Source organism: Hibiscus syriacus, unplaced genomic scaffold (genome assembly GCF_006381635.1).
Source record: "Hibiscus syriacus cultivar Baekdansim isolate YM2019G1 unplaced genomic scaffold, ASM638163v2 tig00008013_pilon, whole genome shotgun sequence".
NCBI classification, from domain to species: domain Eukaryota; kingdom Viridiplantae; phylum Streptophyta; class Magnoliopsida; order Malvales; family Malvaceae; genus Hibiscus; species Hibiscus syriacus.
Window position 1 is genome coordinate 1,987,960 of NW_024062150.1, and position 26,109 is coordinate 2,014,068.

General features: G+C 33.7%; 2 pseudogenes; both read right to left on the bottom strand.

Moving 5' to 3' along the window:
* Positions 1 to 2,685: 2,685 nt before the first annotated feature.
* LOC120201910 lies at positions 2,686 to 5,634 on the bottom strand (annotated as a pseudogene).
* Positions 5,635 to 9,139: 3,505 nt separating this feature from the next.
* On the bottom strand, positions 9,140 to 25,727 carry LOC120201909 (annotated as a pseudogene).
* Between the last annotated feature and the right edge of the window lie 382 nt (positions 25,728 to 26,109).

Below are 26,109 nucleotides of genomic sequence, written 5' to 3' on the forward strand. Positions count from 1 at the left end.
GTGCCACCAATGGAAATCCTTCTATGCATGACTTGAATGCCCAAAAGAGTCTATGAAATATCTTCTTCTCTGGAACAAGTTGACATTCTTCGTCATACGCAAGCATGGTTTGAGACTTCACTATGGTTCTCGGGATTAATCGCTTCATTGCTTGTAACAAATGTGGTAGCTCATTGAACGATGTATCCCAATCTCTATATGTCAACTTCATTGCCTTCATTTTCGTATTCCAAACCTTGCCATATTTTACTTGGTATCCAAATTGGCTTCGAATAGATGCAGTTAACACTGAACAAGGGATTCTTGGATCCTTCTCAACTAATACCTTCACGTAATCACAAATTACATCAGAGTCCAATAGTCGGTGGTCTTGCTCGATTGAGTTCCGCAAACATGTGTGGGACCATTGTACATTGTGATGACCCAAGCATTGTGCCTTTGAATTTTGGACACCCTGATCTTCTAATTGCACTCTGGGCCATATTTAACACAGTTCGCATATATGGTTTTTTGGTTGGACTCTGCAATATGGACATCAACATGGCCTTTGATGCAATACTCTTTAATCGAGAATGTAGCTTCATCTTTTCCTCTAAATTGTATCCCAACTGAAAATTTACTAGAAATTTCGAATGATTCGACCATATGGTATAGAGGTATATGTGGCATGTCTAGGAATTCTCGTGCCCTCATCGCATCATAATCGATCTTGTACATGTGAGGAGTTGGTTGATATAGTGTCAGAACTTCATCAGTTGGTCCCGGGTTAGGTGTACCAACATAGCCAAAATTATCATCGTCGGGTAAAACGGGTTCCTGAGTTTCGTCATCTTCGCTGGAATCATCATGGATTTCTCCCCATCGATTTTCAACATCAACAATCAATTTCGAGTTATATATGTTTCTCTCCTCGTACTCTGCTAGTGCGGATGTTCCACCGACTTCATTTTCACTTTCCAATAGTGCCATAAAATTGTTCATCGATCTGTATGTCAGGTCCTCAAACTCACTTCCGAAAGCCATTTTAGATGAATTTCCAGCCACATTTCTTGATGACCCAGGAATATCAGATATGTTACACACATCAATAAATAACTCAATAACTGAAATATTTGTTTACTCATGTAATCCAATCATGGTTCCAATATCATCATCTTCTTCAACTAGTACTGCATCATATCTAACTGGATTAGGACATACCATGAACCTGTACTTCAAACCATCTATTGCAGCTCGGATTTTTCTTTTTATCATCTGCTTCGTTTCTACAAATGTGATATCCCTTTTGAACATCATATTTATAGGTCTTTCAGACTGGAAAACAACTCCGACCTCATTTTCCCTAATATATCCATTATAGTGGACAATCGTGAAAAAGTTGTTGCTCATTTTCTCTACAACATAAAAATTTGTATTTATAATAGATAAGATATAATATATAACAACAATATAAAAATAAACATAACAACAATCGTAACATTAACAAATATTTATAAAAATAATTATAAAATGCCTTAAATAAATTTTCTTCAAAATTAGTTCACCTTCGTTCTTCCAAAAAAATTAACAAACTATTAGACTAATTTCATATAAATTTATTGAATAATATAGCACGAACCGATATGCTCTTCTTCTCATTTCTTTCGCTTTTCTCTTATTTCTACCTCTTTTCTCCTCTTTCTTCTCCCTCTTCTTCTTTTCATTTATGGTGTAATCCTCTCCCTACACCTCATATTTATATTTAAAAATCAATCTTAATCCTCCAACCACAACCCCAATCGTCGATCTCTACTCCCATCATCATTATTGTTCCATTATTGCTGAACATTATTGCTCTTACATATTCACGTGGTAAAATACTATGCATGCAGGGGCCACACGTATTATTGCTTACATATTGACGTGGGGGAAAACTTTTAGATAATGTGTTGGAATTTTTTATTGACTCCATTATTGCTGAGCATTATTATACTTTTTTAAAATAATTATAAAATACCTTAAATAAAATTTCTTCAAATTTAGTTCACCTTCGTTCTTCAAATTTTAAGATTCAAGATTTAGGATTTAGGGGTTAATATTTATGATTTAGAGTTTAGGGTTTAATATTTGGATTTAATTTTGACTATTATTATAAAAAATTAAAATAAAATAAAATTGGAGCACAATACGTTGTAAAACCTAAGGATAACTATTTGTAAAACCTAAGAAATTAGGTTCAATTCATGCAAATTAATGGGAAACGCATCCTCTTCCATGCGTTTTGCATGGATTTCTATTATTATAAAAAATTCTTCCATTATTGCTATACAGGACCACAACATTTTGCATGGATTTCTATTATTATAAAAAATTCTTTCATTATTGCTATACAGGGGCCACAACGATGGTATGGGCCAGGGAGGGTGAAGGAGCATGGATTTCATGCGTCTTTGAAGGCGCTTGTCTTCAATATTTACTATAACATTCACCCTATTTCACGAAATAATCTTTCAACTACATTATTAGAAAAATAATTTTTTCTATTACATTATTTGAGAAAATTTTCCGTTGAAAATTATTACACCAAACAAATGAAGTAGTATACGTGATAAAATAACTTAGGCGTGGCTTTATTCAATGATATCAACTGTTGAAGATAGCACATTGATCTACTGATATACAAGTTTAAGAACCCACTCAAGATCAAACCCCTAACTCATGTTATTCAAAGTAAATTACATTTATTCATTCATTATCCTCGAGTCATAGTAGGTTAAAAGGGACTGGATTCTGAATGGCTTAAACCCAAATATCTGAAGTGCAGTCACCACCTGGATATCTCATCTCATGTGCCAATGAAGGACCATCTGGTTCAGCGCCAAAGTCCACAAAAAAGTTCGGGTTTACCTTAAGTCCGCCTTTTTCTGTGTCAACATCGATCTGCAACATGTGGGAACCCTTCTCCATAAGTTCAGGATAGAATTGGCGATCCCATGTGCTGAACAATGAGTTCGTAACGTATAGCCGTTTTCCGTCCAAGCTCAACTGGATCATCTGTGGTCCGCCTCTCGGTCTATGTCCCTGTAAAACAAGATGAAAAAGGTTAATCAATGTTTCAAAATAATGGGGTTTTTGTACTGAATGAGTTAACTGCCTATCAGGTCATTCGGGTCGAGTCCCCGAGACCACACCGCAAATAAGAATCAGGACAGCATGCTTCAGGTTTCATTGACAAAACTATACACAGAAACTTACAACAGCATTGAGCGTATTCGGGTCCATACCCACATCCCACACTCGCAACCAAGTTCAAGTAACCCGTAATTTTTAAGTAATATGAATATGAGGACAGACCTGGATCTCCAGAACATCAGACTGCCATGTATGACCATCATCTGTCACAGCCACAACAGGGCTTCCCTTTTGAATCAGTCCTCCAACCCATACTTGACCAGCCAAGATCGGATTCTTAGGGTCCTCGATGTTATATTGTCGGACATCCCCATGAAGCCAGTTGACAAAATACAAAAACCGATCATCCAGAGAGATTAGAAAATCTGTTATAAGCCCAGGCATTTCGGGGAGAATCCAGTTTTGCACCTTCAATGGTTTTACTGAGATTGCCACCTGCAGAAGTTAAACAATCATATCAGTAGGCTCGTTTAAGGCAATGACTTGCAAAAAATTATTAAACCTGCAAAGCTGTACAACCTCATGGTTCCATGATCCGTCTTCGGTTTTGAAAAACCGAACCATGTTACTAGTCAAGGCACACCCGACATACCCTGTGTCTTTGGAGGGATCATGTAGGAACCTTATCTGCATAGAGAGGGCAACATTATCTTTGAGCAACATCATGTCTGAAAACAAAGTTGTAACATGTTTCAATGTTGTTAATATGCAATCACCTCTAAGGGTATGAGACCAGTGTCACCGAGATCCAATGTTTGTTTCAATTCACCATCAGGCCAACTGTATACATGCAAATGTCTACCGTAAAGGCCCTCCCCAACATGCTGAAGGTTGAAACCTTTGGTAAATGCTGCAGGAGCACCCCACGACGAGCTGATCATCGTTTTATGTCGAGGTTGGTACCAAAAGTCATAGCCGAATGAAGGACTGTGCCCTGGTTTCTCCCACCTGAAGAATACCGGAGTAGCTTAGAGGTTGAATCTTAATTGTTTCACAGTTCAATGACAATCATTTTTTCTCTTTTATTGTTTTATTTACCTTCCCTTCACATTAAACTCAGAATCAAGCAGAAGAAATCCATTGCCTTTAGCATTTCCATCTTTGTCTCCAAGACACGACACCATTATATCACCGGAGGCAAGGCAGTGGGACGTGTGTGGATATGCTAGGCCTGTCTTCTTAACAATATCCTCAGGCTGAACCACTTTATGCAATGAGGGAGCCTTGGGATTCATCTGTGTGTCAACCACATAGATACGACTGGATCTGCAAAAAGGCACATTGTGTAATGAAGTTTTGGCCATGGGAGCCATGGCAAGAGCTGCAAGCGTTCCATCCAGAGTGATGTAGTTCATCGCCGATATATGGCACAGGGAGCCTGTGTATAACTTTAGAATACGTCGGTGAGTTCGGATCTACATCGACTGTGGCCAGGAAATCAGGTTGCTCTCTTCCAGTTCCTGCACAGACACAACACCATTTGAAACCCTCTTTTTTCACGATTTCAAATCTAAGAAAACTATTGAAAATCAACCACATATTAACATAAATAATTACACAAACCAGTAAGTTCTGTTCCAAGTTTGATAGAAGCGTGAATTACCAATTACTTCTAAAATAAGCATTAAAAAAATCTGATAAAAGAAAAAGAAATTCATATATCATCCCACCCAAGGCAGTTACTAAAAAAATTAGCTGACATGTAAAATGGGATAAGGGGAGGTATGATAGTAGTCTGCCCAACGCAGGGTGAGAGCAGCTTCCGTCAGAATTATGAATTGCCACGGACTCGATCCCAGGCTCTACCAAGGCAGTTACTAGTGAGCTAAAAAAAAATTAAAACAAAGAGGGAAAGAGAAATAAAATACATGATGCTCTTTAACTTAAATTTTTTATTATGATCTGTAAAAAGCACCCCAGTTTATACACGCATGAAAAATGTTACTTTTTATTAGTATGGGTGAATAGTGAATATCTGTTTAAAAAATTCTCAAACATTTGATGATAAATACTCATATACCTCTGTAAATGTCATACTCTAATCTAGGACTTTAAAGAATCAAAACAAACAACAAATAAGAAAAACCTCATACCCTCACAAATTCATGCATAAATGAATCAAATCAAACAACCCACACCCAAAAAAACTTTATCTTCATGCATAAATGAATTAAATAAAAAAAAACCCCAGAAAAATTAGAGGCAGCCCGTTTAAAAACCATCATAACCCAGAAAAATAAAACGTTGGAAAAAAGAAGTACCAGTATAAACACAAGTGACATATATAAGAGCTTCTTTAGGACCAGCCATGGCTTCCAAGGGAGTTCCATATCCAGGTCCCGTCGTCTTGCAACACCCATTTCCTTCAGCCATTTCGTAAAATCTCTTTTTCTTTCTTCTTTCTTCTTTCTTCTTTCTTCTTTCTTGCAGAGCCAAGTTTCTCTTATAACATTGTGGAAATTTGTGTCAGTTTATGGCCACAAACGAGCTGTTTGAAAAAAGAAAAAAAGAGTACGGGCATGGATTTTTATCCTCATCCTACGTGTCCAAGTTCAATGTATCGAGATTCCCGATCTGCATGGTACTCTGTCGGGATTAGCCTCATCTGACGGTGAAGTGTGTGACACGTATTCGGAAGTTGAATGAATTGCGGCAGATGTGTTTGTCCCATGCAATGCCTGACCGTATTGATGTAGTGGGAGCTTATTGGTTCACGTGGCGGATTTTGATTACCTGTCATAGTCAGATGATGTGATCTGATTACATTTATTTTTAATATTTAATTTAAAATAAACTAAATATTTAATCACACATTTATTATTTTAATTTTATTTTGATCATTTAATATTATATTTTAATTATATTATGATGATCCATAATAAAAAAATTAATAAAATCATTAACGTGGTTTTTTTTAATTATGATGATTTATTACTTTCAGGGATTGATTAACATTATAAGGGTATGTTTGGTACACGAAATGTATGATTATTAGGAGGAATATAAAATTACCAGGGAATATGATTACTGGGAATGTTGTATTTTGTTTTTGGTTGATTTAACAGTAATGTAAGATTACCGTGTTTGGTTAAAGGAATAAAAGATAAAATAATTTAAGAATAAATTTATAATTTAATCTTCGTAGAATTTTTATTATTCAATGACAGAAGAATAATATTTTTGAAAAAAATAAAAATTTAAATGCATTTTAGTCTAAAACGTCGGTAATCCAACAATACCTAAGGAAAGAGAGGTAAACATTTCCGGTAATATACCAAAAAAATCTACTATTGATAATAAAACATTACCGAGAATGAGATTCTCGATCAACCAAACATAAAAATGTGGATTCTATTCTCATGAGAATCTCACATTCCTTGATACAAACACCCTTTAAGTGAAAGAGGCAACTGACCCTCTAACTTTGATGGTCTGCCTATATTTTAGCTCATTAGAAATTTTGGAATTATTGCAACAAGTTATTGTCTCTCTCTAATTTTTCAGTATAATTGTTTCTAGTACATTGTGAATTTAAAATTAATAGAATAAATCCTTGATCCCAAATTTATCTAATTTATTACTTTTTAAGATTTTTGAATTTTAAAATTAGTGAAATTAAACCCTTAATCTTTGAATATTTATGATTTAATTCCATTTTAGAACTCTATTTATTTTGAAGTTATTCAACCTGTGCTTCTCATAGTTCAATCCTGATTTCTTCTCTAATTACTTTATGCTGACATCATCATTAATTTTTTAACTGTGAATGAACAAAATAAATCAAAATATAATGTTTGTGATGATTTTAAAAAAATTGACGGATAACCAAAAAAAATCAAAGTGATAGATAGATGACTGAATATGTAATTTACCCTTTACTTTATTTAATTAGATTTTAGGGTAAACTATATGTTTAATACCTAAACTATCACTTTTGTTCCGTTTTAGTACCTAAACTTTCAAAAAAAATTCAAAATCATACCTAAAGTTTACTTCTTGTTTCATTTTAGTACTTCACCGTTAAAATTTAGATACTAAAATTAAACAAAAAGTTAACAATAGGGGAACTAAAACGAAACAAAAAGTAAATGTCGGGTACTAAAATGAAACAAAAAGTAAACATTAGGTATGATTTTGAAAAATTAAAAGTTTAGATACTAAACATGTAATTTACCCTAAATTGTATTATCGTATTCATTTATTAACGAAAATTTCTAGTTGTCGGTTCAGAAAAAAGAAACTTTACTATCATCATTTTAGAATGGCATTTATTTGAATATAGATCGTTAAATCTTTAGGTTTATTTTACTTTTATCGTTAACTAATTATATAATGTATTAATAAATAGAGACACCATTTTAATTATAATTAATATTAAACTTTAAATTCAATTTTAAAAGATTCCCTATTACATTATTTAAAAATATTTTATTATCTTTATTTACTATTTTATGTTATTGTGAATATCAGAAGATCTTCCCCTCCTCCCTAATAAAAAGACAGAATAATATCACGTTCATCGAGAATTCCTATGCTGAGCTTTTCTTTGTAAAAATGAATTTATTTCACCTTCTATCAGAAGAATTTAGGCATGTTTCGATATGAGAATTGACTAATCATAATTATATTCATAAATAACTTGAAAATTTGTATATGAAAAATATCTATTCATATTATTTATATAAAATTAATTATTTTATATTTGAATAAAGTTTACACATTATTATTTATGTTAATTATTTTAATTAATTTTTCTCTTTAAAAAAATTATTTTAATTAGTCAGTAACTCATGAATGGATCTATATGACATAAACATTAATTAAACTATTTTTTTAAGAAATTCTAATTCTAATCTTGCCTAGGGGAGAGGAGAAGAGAACTACAAGAGAAGAAAGGGTCGTATCTAATGATCTAGAACCCATAATATAAGAAAATACAAAGGAATAAAGATGAACAATTTAACCAACCGATCAAATGTGTTTGCTCAATTAAACTATTATATGTGTGTCACAATTATATATTATGATTTTTATTTAAAATTTTATAGATTAACTTTTTAGAGCGATAAATTAGTTATTTGAACCTATCATATTTATTGACAAAAATATATTACAATTAGTTCTGACATCATAGCATTTTCAAATTTTAAAATATAAAGTTATTTTAATATAAAACGATTCATAAATTTATTAATTATTTTAATTTATACTAAATATTATCAATATCTCTCTCTTACAAATTACAATATCAAGCCAACTTCAACCCCTAAAGTGAAAGACTATTATGCTTAAATCCACTCGAATATCTTAAGTATATCAATCGAAGTAACGGCATCAATAAAAATATATATATATATATAAATTATTTATCATTCAACATATTATTCTTGTCGCAGTTCACAGAAATAATACATTAACTACATCGTCTTTTTTCTATCAAATATCATCTCAATGAACCCATCCACCAAGGTACAAAGTAACGTTTAAAGAGTTTTTCCACCAATCATATGGCTCAACTAAACATCACAAATAGTACTAAACCCAAACCATCAATCTCTCATTTTATCTTTAGTGTTCCTTTGTATCAATTTTGTTCCCATGACATGCAATCCTCCACCTAAAAATACCAAAATGTATTAAACCAACAAAATCCAAGTAAATGCAATCTAGTGTCACATGGATACACATCCAACACAGATAAATATTTCCATATAATTGAAGGGTCATATTACTATAACCCATATCTAGATATATATACATACATGGGATAGGATCCGATTACATGGCGTAAAACATTTTAGTTTTACACATATTTAGGACCGTTGGAAAAAAAGGAGTTAATCTCAGCCATCTATTTTCACTCATCCAACAGTCCTAAATCTGTACGAAACTAAAAGAGTTTTACAATGTGTAAGTGGGTACTAACCTACGTGCGCGGGTGTGTATGATTTCTGGATAAGGATACTTCAAAAAAAAAAGGTTGAAGAATCAAGTAACATTAAAATACGATGAATATTGCAGTTTCGTAAAGAAGCAAAATTGTTTTGGTAACTTACAAAGAAGGGTCACTGCAGTCTTCAAGTGTAATCGTCATATTTTGTCAAAGGGAATTTACTTGAACAAATTGGCTATTTCCTCCTCGTATTGCAAAACAACTCGGTCTCTTCGGATTTTCATAGTTGGGGTCATTAAGCCACTATCAATCTGCGACAAAGTTCGAGTTCATACTTAATATATCCAGAATTGCAGATCAAGCACAAATTGCCAGCATGTAAGTCTTACTGTAAAAGGTTCATCCACGACAAGGATCGGTCCGACTTGAAATGTACACTCCGAGGTCCTGCATAAGAGAGAGTCATGTCAGACACCACCTTTCCACTCCGAACCTGATAAAATAGACAATTTTCTCTGAGGGGGTGAGTTGCATCGGTAATAATGGAATCCATATCTCTGTGGGGGCTCATCACAGATATTTTCCTCTAAATATACGAAAAAACTTATAAAAGATTGAAAATGCCATGTTGGACACACAGTCCTATCGAACAGGACAAAAGAGAGGAGAAAATAACATTAGAGGCTCTTAAATTCTTACTAAATTAATAATAAAGTCGAATTTGCAAGTGTTACCATTTGCTTAATTCTTCGTATAGAAGGCTTGTCATTTTATCCCTGCCAATATCTACTGCATCTGGATCTACAATGGAGGAATTTTTCGCTGATTGGAGTACCTCATCTTTGTTCGGGACAACGATAGCTCCAAGGCGTCGTTGATCCTGAATGGAAGATGTCAATCAACAACGAGAAGTTATAAATTGAGTCAAAATATTGAAATGCTACATGTACCTAAATAAAAAAGAAAATTACATACAAAACCACGAGCAAACTTTGTAGAAAGAAAGGTGTTCAACTTGCCTGGCCTATGACGACAATCTGTTGAATAAGACTACTTCTCATGGCAGCTTCTTCAATCTCTAAAGGTTCAACATTTTCACCTATTTTCTCAAAAAAAAAAAACAAATCTTTTTAGTTAATAAAGGGGAAGTATGGCGAAAAAGTGAGTGTTTAACGGAGTTCAAAGAAGGAAAAGACTTCAAAGTACAGTCACAACATTAGAGTTCAACTTGGTAAACTTCATCTGGCAATGTTCTTATCACGAGTTTTTATTGACTAGGAAGATAAAGAATGCATGCTATCTTTAGAACCTACAATCGCACCCTAAGAAGTTATCGAAAGATAACCTTGTCAAAATTATAACTCGATAACTACGTGTATATAGCAAAAAGATAAATGTGGTCTTGCACAAGAAAGTGGGAGAAGAGTGCCTATAGAAACCATTCTATACTCTTAACCTAACTTACCTAAAACGATATGCAGGAAGGACCTAAATGAAAGAATATGCATTGTCGTACAAGGAAGTAGGATTTTAAGTATACCGGATGAAAGAACAATGGTGTCCTTGGCACGTCCTTCAATAACTATCACACCACCACATCGACGACTTCGCCCTGCCGAATGATGGGGAGCAATCCATCCTATATCACCGGTGTCTAACCAACCATCATCGTCTAGAGCTTGCTTAGCAGCCAATGGATTCTAATAAAAACAATAACCAAAATACAATCATCTAAGATGCCACTATAACTCAAATGGATCTACTATGACACTGATAAAAATGATACTTTGATTTTGAATTCCTGGAATAATAGAAATATTATATTCTCATAAGTTCTTCTCAATCTGACAACCCAATAAAACAGAAAATGCTATTTCTTCTTTATGAAAATAATATCTGTGCTTGCTATATACAAAGTAAAAATCATGCGGGGCATTGTTTACTTGCTCAGCGTTTCATTTTCTACACAAGGAAAAACAAGAAATACAATCCTAAAATTTACTGAACATGAATATAGTCTTAGCTGCAAACCATTTAACTTTAGCAAAATTCAAGAACCTTTTCGAATTTTTAAACTTAAGGCATCAAATCAAATATTTGATTAGAGTCCGGGTACTAAATGTATAATTAACCACATATGTATCTCTCCATCATTCTGATCCCTAGTGGCCAATGATTAATTTTTTTTTTATTTCTTCCCTTTGCAAAATATAAATATAGCAGATAATGATACTAAACCAGGCTGCAAGCTGTAAAAGCTACATAAATATGAACATTTGCCAACATTTTTTACAAGCACTGTGATTTCATTGGTTACTTGACCAATTTCAACTTAATATTACCTTATAGTAACCTTTCATCACTTGGGGGCCCCTAACCTTTACAATGCCTTTGGAGCCAGGCAGGAGCACCTCACCAGTTTCGGAATCTACAACTTTGAACTCTGTGTGTTGAATCGGATGCCCGATTGAACCAAGAACCTTCAAAAGTCAAATCCGAAAGATTGTCATATGATAAAACTCTCTTTCCAGAGGTAGACACCATGACATAAAGAACATGAATAAGCCAACACGAAGACAGACGAAAAACAGATAAGATAATAAAATGTAACAGTCTATGGTTGAAATGATGTCCAACATAAAGCGCAAAAGGTACAAATATTTAGATCAGCCAAATCCAATAACATTTAAAATTTCAAAAGTCACATTTGAACGCAATATGATACCTTTAACATGTAACAAGAAAAGAATAACAGCATCGATTAGTAAATCTATACAACTAGGAGATTTAGCAATTATATGTTTAACAAGGTTTTGCAAACCTTCAGATAATTGAGGAAGAGATGATTAAGAGGTTGCATCAGGAAATTTCGGGGTTTCTTTCTATTTCAAGGATATCAATCAGATCAATTCTTTGTAGGGTGATATGATATACAAAGATTTGCATGAGGTGAACCTGTCATCTATCTTTTGAACAATAAAAAAGGATTCGAGCAAGTCTAGGGTTCAAAACTTAGATTTTGTAAGAACTTCGGATCTTTGTTACTCAGATTCGGGTGTGAGTAATGTGTTCAACATGGGATGTTTAATTTTTTCTAAATATTTCAATGTAATTGGAGGGTTATATCCTTTACTCATGTCCAAATAGATTTTGGACACGGATATATTAAGAGAAATGAATAGTTGGAGCAACATAGCTTCGGAATACCTAATTCAAAGCCACTGCTGGAAAGGAAATAAAAGCACAAACCAGTCAACTAAGACTTTAATCCCGAATCACCAAAGTCGATCCTTTTGATCATAAATTCATAATTGGACGATTTGCTTTTGAAATATCCAAACACATTTTTTCACAATGCTATGGATTTAGTCAGTTGCATGAGAATTTGTTTAAAGTTTATGAAAAAAGCTAGCGGCATCTTACATTACAGTAAGGTCGTCGAGCAGCAACAACAGGGGATGATTCTGTTAAACCGTATCCATTCTGCACTGTCACACCAATTGCCTGCATGTATGTGACTTCACAAAATAAGAGAATTGCTACTAATCTTTTGATTCAAATACCAAGAAGTAAGCATCTAACCTCGAAAAACTTGTCGATATGCATAGGCAAACTGCCACCCCCACTTATTCCAGCCTGGAGAATGATTTAAAAAAATAATCAATAAAACCCAGTAACAAATATACTATAAATGATGAACAAGAAAAACAAGACCATTGCAATGAAGAACTTTGCACCTAAGAAAAATCAACTACATTGGATTCCTATTTTTTCAGTTATTTTTCCTCCTTTTTCCCTATTTATTTTTTTTAACTACAACACATACAGATTCTATTGGTTGATATGTAACTGAAAAGGAACTTCGATAACAAGTTTGTATAGCAAATAGATGAAACCTTTGATATTCCAATAGCAGAGTGAATTTTCTCATAAACAAGCATCTTTGCTAACACGTGCAAGGGCCACAATATTACAGCAATAATTCTTGCCCATAGGCAATCTAACATGGATACAAGATATGAAGGTTGCTTTGGATTTCCTGTTAAGTATAGTCCCTGTTGATCAAACAAAAGCAAAAGCCAATTTGAGTTGAAACAAGTAACTAAAAGGCATTAGAATCCACTGGATGTTATAGTTTGGATAGGAAAAGACATCCAAACAAACTATATCCATTCATGGTTCGGATAGGTAAAGGCATTCGAAAGAACTATATCCGTGCACCGAACCTCATTATATGTTACAACCAGTACACAGAAAAATAGATGATAGTTTTTATTTCAGTTAGTCAATCTGGTTGATTCCATAGGCTGCTAGACTAGTATATGTGTAGGAAAATTTACCCTGATCGTACACTTAAGATAATTTTAAGAACTTTATTGAAAGGCAGTTTAGTTTAAACAATAATCTTATTAAAAGAAGGAGCGGTCAAGTTTTAGGGCCTATTTGACCTTAGTTGAATATGAGTATCAGATTACATTAGCATCTTATTCCCACTTATCTCAAGTGTTATGGCTTTACAAAATAAAAAAGAAGACATTCAAGAGTGAGAGTATGTTCTAGAAGGACATAAAGCATAAACAAGGAATCTGCAGAATTGAACTTTTGTTTAAAAAATTGCACCAAAAAAAAAAAAAAGAAAGAACTTGGAAAGAGTGAATAAGAATTGTCCAGTGTTATCACCTCATAAATTCTCTTCAACTCCATATAAGCCAAGCTGACCCTTAGGAATGAAAGTGCGATTAATTTACGAATAGTGGAGCTACCAGAAATCTGTTTTTGAATCCCACTGCAAGGAATCCAAAAAATTAGAGGGCTACATTTTGAATCAAAAACTTCCCTAACATAAGTTGAATCGGAGACACTGCATGGCTGTATAATTGAAATTTAAGCCTGATAGGTTAGACATGAAGATCAATCCAACAAACAGGATGAGAGAGAGGAGAACACTAATCACAATATTTACATATTGTTTGATTCAATGGAATAAGTCAGTATTTAATAAACTCTGAAATCCACATTCATAATGTAGCTGGACGTCCTAGAATTAATAACCCTCAAAGAAAATGACAATCAAGAATCAATTCCTGTGTGGTTCGTTGAATTAAAACATGTTTTATAAATTAGAAACTTATGTGTCCCAACAATCTTTAGAAGACAACGGAACATGCCAAATCAACCAAGCTAGGTAAAGAAGAATTATTACATTGTTAAAGTGAGTGCTATAAACTGATTCCCTATACGTTGTATGTCAACAAAAATTTTTAAAAACTAATGGGCAATTACTTCTTGTAGTAAATAGGTATTTGGTAGAGAGAATTGTTCTCCTGTTCTCTGGATTTTCTAATTAAAATGATGTACGGGAAAGAGCCTACAAATAGACTGATTACATAGAGTTCTATTAGAACTAAAACTTATCTTGTTAGTCTCTATCTACACTTTACTTAGATAAGACTTAGAATACAAGTTAACTACTAACTACCACTTATACACAGTAATTATTAATTACTAACTTTACACGACTACAATCTACACTCCCCCTCAAGCTGGTGAGTATACATTGTAGAGTCCCAGCTTGGACGTGAACTCATCAAAGGTAACTCTTTGGAAGGGCCTGTAAACTAGGGTTTTCCGACGAAGGAAGTAATTTTATTCAAAAGAAAAAATCAATTTCACACAAGAGGATACATAGGAGTTTTATACATGTGAATGAGAGACCTAGATAAGATAGGAATTATCTTTTCTACGAGATAGTGTTAGAGATAGGAAACAAAGTTCGACTAAAACACTACTCACAGGGCCTTGGTGAAAACATCCAGTGGGAACAAATTTGATTTTTACAGAACCATTGTTAACCTTTTCAGAGATGAAATGTCTAATTGTATCAACTTATACACTCTTTGTAAATCCGCCTATATAAGGTCAAACTAGTGTAATCGTTTCAATCCAGAAAATACAAAAAAAAAATCAGATTCTTCTCAAAACCTTCTCTAAATTCAACAAAACATTATATGAAAGATATCAAGTACAATAATATTACCCATGAAAGAGTTCACCTCATCCTTTTCGATTATGAGAAAATATAAATTTGATTTTGTAACTCTAAAGAAAGCATGAAGGTTTTTTCCACAAGATGATTATACCATGATATAGTTTATCATATCATTGTATATGCTACAAGATGGAAAACTAATTCAACACATGACATTATAGCACATATGATTCAACACTCACATTTCGCATTGTCTTTTTGTCTTTTAAGTGAGAGTTTAATAGAATCCAATTGCCCTCAATTTGCAGCAACAAATATACATAATTTGTAATCATTTTCTTAGAAAAGTATCCCAATAAACTTTTCTGGAGTTGGTTAATCGAGATTGAAGAAATCTGAAGGACATACCGATATAGTGTCTCGTAGACTAAAGGTACAGAAATCACGTATTGTGGCTGATAATTTTCAAATCATCCTACAAAGCAAAACCAAATATATAATCAATATAAAAATAAGTAATAAGCAAATAAACAAGCCATTGCCCAGAATCATTATATAAGCCAAGCAGAAAATGGTAGTGATTAGTACAGCTGTTCTGTTATTTCCATTTCGTTGGGGTAAATGTAAAACCTATAATCATATACACTACTAAAAACAATACCTTCAAATTTCTCACAGTTGTATATACTTGCTCAACTCCATGTGTAAATATGAAATACTCACAAGCTCGTTCATAAGCATGCCAAGAAGGAAGCATACTTAGAAATCTATCCCCAGCTTTGGTGGGTACAACATCCCACAAGTTTTCTATCTGGAAAATAGTTCAGACAGGAAATAATATTATATTATGACAGATTAAATCAGACAAGATGCTGTTTTCAATGAAAATAAACGAAATACTTGAAGTTCTCTACTGAAAGATAAGCCACAAAGGCACAAGATGAGACAACAATAGAAAAGCTTTTCCCAGAAAACAATTTTCTAGATAGATCGTATTCACTTATTCATACCAAATATGTAGCATATTTTCAGATGAAACAAGTAGCTTGATACTGAATTAAAACTGTGTTCATACGGAATTTTTGGCCATTAAAATACCAGAAAGGCCCTAACATTAGCATATTAATTCAGATGAGGCAAAAATGGCTTACTACTGAATTAAAACTGTGTTCGTATGGAACTTTCCTCGATTAAAATACCAGAAAGGTTTGTAATCAGTGGTAAACAGTTACCTGGTGTAATAAATTCTTGTGTGTAAGCATAACGCCTTTTGGATTACCAGTGGTTCCGCTTGTATACACAATGGTAGCAATATCTTCTGAGCCTATGATCTCATATTTGCAACCTTGTCCTGGGATCACATTTAGCCAACTTCTAAAATTCTTTCAAGGAAATGGGACAGAGAAGCTTATAAGACAGGCAATTCGGATCAGTGATAGTGTCCTTTTCCCCAATAAGTACGCTCCTAGTTTCCTAGCCATAGCTGTTATATTCATTCTAATTTTTAAAGGCTAGTAGTTCTAGTGTATGCAAACAGAGGATAAGTACCACAATCATTATTACATTCCCCTTTAAAACGTTGACTCAACAGTAAAGGGTAATTTCATTCTAGATCACTAAACTTAACTTCAACTTTCACTTAGATAACAAACCTTTAATTTAATCAAATTAAATCATTCAACTTTTGTTGGTAATAAATTCACTTATACTAACACCGTTAACTAATTTTAACCAAAAAAAAACTTAAATTGATACTTCTACTTAACATGTTTAATTGACAATTTAATTAAATTTTGTTAGAATTTATAAAAAAGTAGTTCTTTTTCCTAGAATTGAATGAAATGTTTGGCACAAACCAAGCAACCTCGGTGGTAAATGAATTGTTGTTATTCCTTGAGGTCACGGGTTCGAGCACCAGGAATGTTAGGGGTGTCAGCATTCAATGTCAATTGGTTGAGAGTTATCATTGAACATATTATGCCTTGTACTTACCCCAGATTAATTAAAAAAAAAAGAATGAAATGTTTGAGAAATTTCTAACAAAAGATTATTTAAATTATCAATTAAACATTATTTATTGAAGATATGTGAAAAACATGTCAAGTGAAAGTGTTGATTTAAGTTTTCTTTTTGTTAGAATTATTTAACAGTTTTAGTATAAGCGACTTTATTAATAATAAAAGTAGAATGATATAATTTGATTAAATTAAAGGTTTGTGATCTAAATGAAAGTTGAAGTTAAGCTCAATGATTTAGAATGTAAATTATATCCGTAGTAAAACTATATCTTTTGGACAAGCTGTTGAACATGTATGATTTAAGTAAAAAGTAATGAAGTCAATTTACACTTTAGGCAAACAACAGTGGAGCAACATGGAAGAGTATAAAAATACATAATCCAATAATGAATTAATAGTAAAATATAGTATCAGAAGCTTGAAGATGGTTAATCAACTTACTAGCATCATGAGAATTAATATGAGCAGCACGGCTTTCCATTCCTAACTCTATGATCTCTTTATAACTGAATATAGGCAGACCCTGAGCTTCATCACTAGCTAGGCATGATTTCTCCCCCCAAAGTAGAACAATAAATCTCAATGTTGCCTTGGAACAAAATTTTCCAGCAAGATGATTGAAAAAATCAGGATTATCGACAACAAGCCCAACGCTGCCCAACACGTATTAATGATCACAATGCAAGCAGAATGGTACAGAAAATAACCTGGCAAGCTATTTCTAACTTCAAAAAATAAGAACCAATCTGGTCAGAAGATGAGATTGTGTGGGTTTGCTCGTTTCAGTACGAGTGTTATTCATATGTGAGCAATGATTATTAACTGCTAACCAGAATAATCGATTCTTCCCGAGAACATGTTTTCTCATGATGGTATGCGGATTGGATTTGCTTGACTTTGCTCGTTTCAGTATGAGTGATATGTAAACGAAAGAGCAAATTAATACCCGAGTGCCAAATAAAGCGGCAGCAAGTATCATATGATGAAATTACAATGAAACCTACGGATGGATATATTCAGTTTAGGCAAAACATATGATTTCAGGATATCATTTTCTTAAATAACAAGAAAACTAGAGAAGTTAACTTGAAACATGAAAATGCAAGTTTTTCTTAAAGAAAATTTGAAGTATTTTATAAAAGCACTTATTACACCTAACCTTTCCGAATGGTTGTATATATGTAAAAGCTCTTCCACTGCTGATCTTGACCCCCTTACGACATTAATTGCTCCCATTGCCATTATACCTTGGTCAGTAATGCACCAAACTTGTTTTCAAATTTCAGAAATTGAACTACTAATAAGAAAATTGAGTGAAAGATAAAAGAGTACCAGCATACGATACTTGTATTATATCAATTTAACTAGTTAATAAAGAATAGCCTCATGATAAAAACACAAAATAATGCATGAGCTTTTAGTTATTTTATAGCATTTTACTGTTTCAGTGTTATTTATTAAGTGTTTAACATATTGTGGACAGGTAGAATTACTACTTATGTTTAGGGTTTAAACCTAGGGCTAGAATAAAACTTTATTTGCAAAAAATCCTAGTAAGTTGCAAGAAAGACTAGAATAAATAAGCTGTAAAATATTTACAGCCTTAACTTCCTTATTATTTATCTTTGAATTAAAAAGAAATTATAGGTTTTCTATAACCGGAAGCTTTCTAGAATTCCAACTTCTTTCTACTCATTTTCTACAGGAAAATCATTTATCTCCCACAAGGAAAAAAATAAGACCATAAACCTTGGTTTTCAAAAGTGCACCTAAGCGTCAGACGCAGGTGGGCACCGGAGAAATCGCCTCCGATGACACAGGCGCAGCGCCAAACAGTAAGCCCCCTCAGGCGTGCAAATATTCCAATATATTCACGACAGATAAACTGGATTTGATGGTGCTATAAGGTTCAAACATAAGTCGTGTAGTTCTAAAATAGATAATGTAAATTCATGGAGGCTGATAGGTGGTTTGGGTATTGAATTCATTGGAAGTAGAATATCTATCCATGAAATAGAAATTATTTAACCAGGTCTTACTAAAGAGAGAATGAATGTGAATATGGCTGCATGAGCTTTACAGATGTGCATATTATCGCTTCAATTCAAAATGCACATTCTAGGCTTTTTATTCTATAGCACATTAACCACTTTTTATCCAATCTGTGTACCAATCTGGTCACATTTGTTTATATATAATATAATGTCTGCATTCTATATCAGTTCTACTGCAGCAACAGATTTAAGTGCCTCTGGGCTCTGACTCAAAAGCAAATAAAGGAATCCCTTTAACAAGATAACAAACGCATCTTAAACTACAAATGAAATTATAAGATTATATATTCTAACACAAGTAGATAACTAAGGAATCCAAAATTTTCAGCCATTGGACTTAAGCAGTTAATGGAAATTACAAATGACACGCACCTTGATCTGCAACAAGCCACCGACATGAATTATCAGCAAAAAATGCAACCTTTTCTTCTGGCTTTACTCCAATAAGCCTTAAACCTTCAGAAAAGTCCATTATTTCCTGCTCCAACTGAAGAATAGAAGGTGTTGGAATTAAGGTGATCAAAAAGATATAATGACTAAAAATCTGGAAATGATAAATTGGAAACTAAAAAATAAATACCATTTATGGACAAAATAATAATACAATTTAAGATAATAAACTAAAAACAAATACTGAAATAACGGGCTTCTCTTTATCTATTTCAATGTATACTCTAATTAGTTAGGAATAACTTGCAATAAAAGAATACAAGTAAAAGTTACCTGTTTATAAGTCATGGTAGAAGGAGGATTATGATATGGATCCACCACTGCAACTCGATCGCCATACTTTTCTGCTGACGACCTCCAAATGTCGGGGACCGCTTTCCATTCATCAGAGACCAGTGCACCATTACTTGGTAGTGATGCTTTTTCTAGTAAAGGTGAGCACCTTCTGATTTGCACCTCCTGTGTCTACGACAAGTTAAAACATGGATAGATGGTAAGACCCCAAAATGAACATCCTCTAGCTCCATTGGAACACGTATGAAAGACTAAAATGTCCCCGATGATCATATATTTTACATGCTTTAACAAAACCTATTTTGATGCCCGTTTAAAGAAAAAATTGCAATAAGACCAGCTAGTGCGGGGTAACTATAGTATGGACCAGGATCTACATGAAATTTAAAATATCAAGTTTCAAGTAGTAAAGTTAAGCCAGATACAACAGACAAGGAGAAGACCTATTGAAAATGATGATGCATAAAAATAGCCAGTCCAAATATAAGTGAATTTCAATGTAATGGCACGATTGACAGGGAAATGCAAAAAAAAAAATGAAATGCAGGGTAAACCATCTATAGTGGAACGCAAGTAATCATGGTTTTCAGAACCGGATCGGTTAGCGAACAGGTCATGCTACCGGTTCACTGGTTCAACAGATCGAATTAGTTCGACCAGTCGAAAGAACCGGATGACATCATAATTATTTAAAAAATTAAATAAAAATACCAAAAATATTTAATAAAAAATAATTTTTTATATCACAAGTCATATTCAAAGCAAGTCATAACATATATAAGTTAAAAACCATAAAATCAAGTGAAACAAAATGATTCAAATTATCTACAACATAATATTTAAGGTAAAACATATTAAATAATAAATATAATTATATAACTATAATTAAAAAATAAATTTGGGGTTAAAAAAATCATAACAAAATTATATAACTATAATTATATAACTATTCTTTCACTTCAATCAAGCTCGAATTTTAGGCTTCAATCAAGCTTCTAATTTTTTTTTGAGTTCAAGCTTCAATATTATATTTCGAGTTTGAGTTGAACTTGATAATTTTTAGCTTGGGAGTTTGAGTTGAGTTGAGCTTACTTTTAAAGTTTTCAAGTTCGAGTCGAGCTCAGCAATACTCGAGTTCGACTTGGCTCATTTAACAAACGACGTTGTTTGGTTTATTTAAAAAAAAAACAAAAACAAAAATCTCGGTTTTTCCGGTTTTTTCCGATTTTCAGCCGGTCTGATTTGAACGGTTCAACAGTTCTGACCGGTTCACTAATAGTGGTTCAACCGGTTTAGATTGAACCGAACTAAACAACGGTTCTCGATTGAACCGGTTGAACCGATCGGTCCGGTCTGATTTTCAAAACAGAGCAAGTAATGCCCCGCTAACTAGGGAAACGGAAGCTTCAATATAATGCCTACAAGTAGGGGTGTGCAAATCCGGGTACTCGAATTTTCAGGTACGCGATTTCCGGGTACCCGGAACTTTCGGGTCGACGATTTCTCGGCCCGTGTCTCGACCCGGATGTTACGGGTACCCGGTAATCGGGTACCCGGATTTTGCGGGTACCCGGTAATCGGGTACCCGATACCCGGCTTTTAATTTTTTATTTTCAAATTATTAATTTAAAAAATCATATACACAAATTTAAATGTTCAAAACTTCGAATTACATACTCTAATATCCGAACATAAAATTTAAAAGTTCAAAATACAAAATATAATAATCCATAATATAAATAATTCATTATATTTTATATAATTATATATATAAAATAAAAAAAATAAAAACTGAGTACCCGGAAAAATTAGATTTTGTGACTCGGGCTCGACCCGGAAAATATCGGGCCGGGTACCCGATCCGGCCGGGTAAATTTTTTTAGAGAATTACCCGATTTTTTTAAATTCGGGTCGGCGGGTCGACGAATCAGGTCAACCGAATCGGGTAATTTTGCACACCCCTACCTACAAGGAAGTATTTGATTCACCAATAATAGGAAACCAATAAAAGGAAGTATTAATCACTGCCAAAAGCCAGTAAGGACCATACTGATTGGCTGACTCACACAACAAGTAGGTGGGAAGACTCGGGTGATGTCTCTCTCTTTTTTAGGCCACGGATGTACCTAGGCTAAGGTGGTTGGAGACGTATTTTAGATTTTTTTTATTTATTTTTTATTAAAAATCTATTTTCGCTTTCGTACCTTATTGAGACCCCAACTAATATCCTTATGGCATGCATTAAATTCTTCAAGAAAAAAAGCTTTGGGTCCTAATTTGGATTGTCCAACTCGTTGGAACTCAACTTGGATGATGATGCATACTGCCTTAAGGCAAAGGGAAACATTGCAAACATTTCACGATCGACTTTTCGAGAGGGTCATGTCCCAAACATTTATCCGGATTCGAGTTGGGAAACTATATCCAAAATAACCGATTTGCTTGAGGTTTTTAAAAATGTAACAACTTTTTTATCCGGTGTTTATTACCCTACTAGCCCGTTGGTTCTTAATCAAATATTTTTGTTGGCTACCCGACTAAATGACTTTGAATTTAACCGAAGTTTTTCAAGAAATTGGCTTTGCAATGAAGGAAAAACTTTTAAAATATTTTAAGGAGATTCCCCCTATTTTTACTTGTGTCGCCGCTTTAAACCCAACGTTAAATGTTGGTGGGGTTGAAACACTAATTGAACAAATTGCGTTTGCTTTTAATCTAACCGATGATGAACCCAACTTTGTCCAAAACCAAATAAATTATTTTAACAAATGTTTTCGAGACATGTTTGCAATTTATTTAACTAAATACGGATCAAGTAGTGTAATACACGATCAAATGAGAATAAATGCGGAATCATCTAGTAGACGTCCAAGTAACATAAATTTGAATCTTTTTAACACTCTTGTAAATTCCCAATCCAAACGATCACGTACTACCACCCCAAGTAGCGAGTTGGGAAATTACATGTCATGCGATTTTCTATCAAAAATGACATTTGAAGAGTTTGAAAGTTTGGATATTTTGGCTTGGTAGAAAGAAAAGGAAGCACAATTTCCGATTCTAGCCGCCATGGCCCGTGATTTACTAACCGTCCAAGCTTCTACGGTAGCTTCGGAATCCGCTTTTTCTGTTAGTGGCAGGGTTATATCACAACGGAGATCAAGACTAAGTCCCGAGTCGGTGGAAGTATGCATTTGTTTAAAGGATTATTTGGATGGAGCGGCTCGTAAGCAACATATCACCACCCTAGAAGATGCAATTGATGCTGATTTGGAAGCAAACTACACATTGAAGAAGTCGAACTTGGAATATCCCCTCCAAACGAAGAAGGCGAAGATGATGAAGAAGAGATGGCAATGTAGTTATTTTATAACTTTATTTCAATTATCGTAAACTTTGTTTCAATTATCGAACTTGAAGTTTTTAAGTATTTGAATTTATCGAACTTTGAAGTTTTTAAGTATTTGAATTTATCAAACTTGGAAGTATTTAAGTATTTCAATTATGTTGAGTTAATTAAGTATTTCAATTAAGTATTTGAATTTATCGAACTTGAGGTTTGATGCTTTCTCTTTGATTCTCTCTTGATTCTAGTTGCTTGATGTTTCTTGTCTTTGATCAATGGCTTCTAAGCTTGCTTAAATACACCTTGAATCACTTCTGAACGTTAGTGATAATTAATGAAGATAATATAGCCGTTTAAGTGTGAAAACATTTAATAAAAATGCTTGGAGCGTGGGGGAATCGGTACCCTCTCATAGGGAATCGGTTTCCTCTCATAGGGAATCGGTTCCCTAAGTGTAAAATTTAAATATTTCGACCGTTGAATAGGGGAGAATCGGTTCCCTCCGAGCATTCTGGAAATCTCGGAGCCAAACCATTCAGTGAGGAATCGGTACCCCCTTGGGGGGAATCTGTTCCCTATGAGCAATCTGGAATATTAAAATCGGTTTTTTTATAACCGGTTTTTTAAAAAAACCGGTTTTTTTAAAACCGAAACCGGTTACACCGGTTAGGATATCCGGCCCTCCAAACTGGTTAGAAACCGAACTGGTTATTTTATAAACCGGTTTTTTTTCTATGGGAAAAAACCGGATCGGATAAAAATCGATCCGGATCGGATTGAAATCCGAATTATGTGCAACCCTAGCCCCCGCTAACTAGGGAAACGGAAGATTCAATATAATGCGTACAAGTAGGGGTGTGCAAATCCGGGTACTCGAATTTTCAGGTACGCGATTTCCGGGTACCCGGAACTTTTGGATCGACGATTTCTCGGCCCGTGTCTCGACCCGGATGTTACGGGTACCCGGTAATCGGGTACCCGGTAATCGGGTACCCGGATTTTGCGGGTTACCGGGTACCCGATACCCGGCTTTTAATTTTTTATTTTCAAATTATTAATTTAAAAAAACATATACACAAATTTAAATGTTCAAAACTTCGAATTACATACTCTAATATCCGAACATAAAATTTAAAAGTTCAAAATACAAAATATAATAATCCATAATATAAATAATTCATTATATTTTATATAATTATATATATATAATAAAAAAAATAAAAACTGAGTACCCGGAAAAATTAGATTTTGTGATTCGGGCTCGACCCGGAAAATGTCGGGCCGGGTACCCGATCCGGCCGGGTAACTTTTTTTAGAGAATTATCCGATTTTTTTAAATTCGGGTCGACGGATCGACGGGTCAGGTCAACCGAATCGGGTAATTTTGCACACCCCTACCTACAAGGAAGTATTTGATTCACCAATAATAGGGAAACCAATAAAAGGAAGTATTAATCACTGCCAAAAGCCAGTAAGGACCATACTGATTGGCTGACTCACACAACAAGTAGGTGGGAAGACTCGGGTGATGTCTCTCTCTTTTTTAGGCCACGGATGTACCTAGGCTAAGGTGGTTGGAGACGTATTTTAGATTTTTTTTATTTATTTTTTATTAAAAATCTATTTTCACTTTCGTACCTTATTGAGACCCCAACTAATATCCTTATGGCATGCATTAAATTCTTCAATGTACAACTTTAGGCTGCTTACTGAAATTACTCCAAAATTTTCTACTGGACAAATGGATAAAGTACACAAATGGTCACTAAAATAAGCAAGAATGATCTTGTTGACCACTGAAGTATTGGAATTTACAAAATGATCATTGAACTTATAAAATTTATCTTATCTGTTATTATTTTGTAGAAATTTAATAAGTTTAATAACCATTTTGTAACAATAGAACCTTTAGTACCAAAAAGATTTAAGTTTTTTTTTCTTGGTTTAGTTACCATTTCTGTACTGCACAAATTTTAAAGACTTCTGGCTAGATCTGAACTCAGAAGTATTAAGTCCATTCAAACAGAACTGATACAAACCCAAGAAAAAAGGCCAACTTGTAGGAGCTGAAGACATCCAAAACCTTATCTTTACACAATTCTATTTCATTTGCTATGATCCCATCAATAATTCAGTAAAAACAATCAAAGAGTTACAAAAAGGGCATTTGAGAATTACCTTGGATTCACAGAAAACTCGCGATTTAGATCCTACCCGGAATCTGAATCTAGGGAGCTTGGGGGCGAAAGTTATGGGACAGAGCAATTTAGAAGAAGAGAAAAGAAAGTGAAGAGAGTAGTTATAGTTATCAAGTGAAGACGTCGAGGCCAACAACGTTGTCATTCTCTTTTGACAAGAAGAAGAACAGCAATACAAGGGAGATAAAAAGGAAGATGTTTTTATGGGATTTATCGAAGTTCCCATCATTTGATTTGGACATTTAACAAACAAACACCAAGAGTGCGTGAGAGAGAAGAAAGGCAAAGAAGTAATGGGGCGGTTGTCAGGATTGAATGAATGGGATCTTGAAAAGGCCGAAGATTAAATCTTAGCAAAAACAAGAAAGAAAATTTTGTTTTTCTATCGGAAATTCAGGAATGGGATAATCTGTTGTAAATACAAACAAATTGAAAGAAAATTACAGATGGATAGACAGCCGAGTTTTGGTAACAATCCCACGTCTTGTTTCAATTTTTGTCTTCTAATTCACGCCTATGAGGATATTTTATGATTATATATAAGATGTAATTGAATAAAATTATACAAGTGTAGCTTTGGTTGAATTCGGTGCAATAGGAGGTTTCAATTATATTTTAAATTATTATTATTTTAAACATTAGGGTGGACTACACTGATGATTACTTGTGATTGATTTTGTTATCGATTTTAAAAAC